General features: G+C 35.3%; 1 pseudogene; it reads right to left on the bottom strand.

Annotated features, from left to right (window-relative positions):
• Positions 1–766: 766 nt before the first annotated feature.
• Positions 767–1,010, bottom strand: LOC124091894 (costars family protein ABRACL-like; annotated as a pseudogene).
• Between the last annotated feature and the right edge of the window lie 481 nt (positions 1,011–1,491).

The following is a 1,491-nucleotide window of genomic DNA, read 5'->3' as shown; positions in this document are numbered from 1 at the left end:
AAGGAGTTCTTTATATATTGGGGATATTGACCTCATGTCAAATGTATGGTTTGCAAATATTTCTTCCATTCTATGGTTGCCTTTTCACTTTGTTGATTGTTTGCTGTGCAGAAGTTTTAAAGTTTGATGTAGTTCCATCATTTACTTTGTTTTTATTGCTTGTACTTTTAGTGTCATATCCAAAAGACCATTGTTAAATCAATGTCATAAAGATTACCCTTTATTTGGTTCTTATCTTTTTTTGAAAATAGACAGTTTTATGTCTTTATTACATGAGCATATTTTTTTGGGGGGAGCTGGTCTTCAGTTTGTTTCTTGTTCTCACAGAATGTCAAGTACCTGAGAAAAATAATAGGCTTTATTCATTTTACAGTGCAATAAATAGACTTTCTTTCAAGATATATAAAGGACAGACTTTTAAAATATGAGCCTCTGGGGAGTGATATTGGCCAAATTACATTGTCATATTGTGTGCCTGTATGAATATGTAACAACAAAGGCCATCATTATGAGTGACTAGAATGCACCAATAAGAAAATGTGGGGAAAAAATAGAGTCTCCTTTGTGTGTGTGTGTGTGTTTCTAAGGATTGAAAGCAGAGCCTTGAACACACTAGGCAAGCAGTCTCCCACCAAGTGCCACACATCACCTTTTGTAAAGATACAGTAAGTATATATTCATTTCTTTATCCTTTGACTTACTATTCCAGTTTACCAGAAACAAACAAAAAATAACAATCCACAAAGTTATGCAAACCATACTAATCTCACAGCAATATAATGTCAACATCATCATAAATACCTTGCAAAAGTAGTTCTCCTGGGTACATAACAATCTTCCCTTGTTTTATAGCTTGGAGTTTTTTTGGTTCCTGTCAATGCTTCTAAAAGGTTGGCACAATTGTCTTAGAAGAGGACCTCAGATTTCACACTGAACTTTTCATCTTCATTTTTTGAACCCAAACAATGAATTTCCTCCACTAGGAGGTTAGCTTCATGATCTGCATTCATTGCTACCTCTTTGCTTTGTTTTCTTTTCCAATAAGGTTATCTTCTTCAATGCACAGGAGAGGAGGAGCCTGAAGCAGGAAGTAGTCAAGACAAAGACAATGGCTTCGATGGAGGGAGAGGAGGAAGAGGAGGTGGGGCCCTTATATATTTTTTTTCTTCTAAGAATTTTACAGTTTCAGATTTTACATTTAGGTCTTTAAATGTTTCAAGTTAATTTTTGTGTTTGGTATAAGGTGAGAGTCTAGTTCCCTCTTGTGGATACCCAGTTTTCCCTGCACCATTTGTTAGATACTATCCTTTCCTCCTCATGTGATCTTGTCAAAGATCATTTAACCTGACACGTGAGGGTTTCTTTCTGAGCTCTGTTCTGATCCATTGGTCTATGTGTCTGTCTTTATGCCAGAACTATGATGTTTTAATTATGAGAGCTTTGTAATATATTTTGAAATCAGGAACTGTGAAGAATTTTGCTTTTCCTTTC

The sequence above is a fragment of the Marmota monax genome, unplaced genomic scaffold (assembly GCF_021218885.2).
Source record: "Marmota monax isolate L192 unplaced genomic scaffold, Marmota_monax_Labrador192_F-V1.1 WCK01_AAM20220418_F8-fsc00046, whole genome shotgun sequence".
Taxonomy (NCBI): domain Eukaryota; kingdom Metazoa; phylum Chordata; class Mammalia; order Rodentia; family Sciuridae; genus Marmota; species Marmota monax.
The sequence above is the reverse complement of the archived record's forward strand: the minus strand, read 5'-3'. Positions and strand labels throughout refer to the sequence as shown.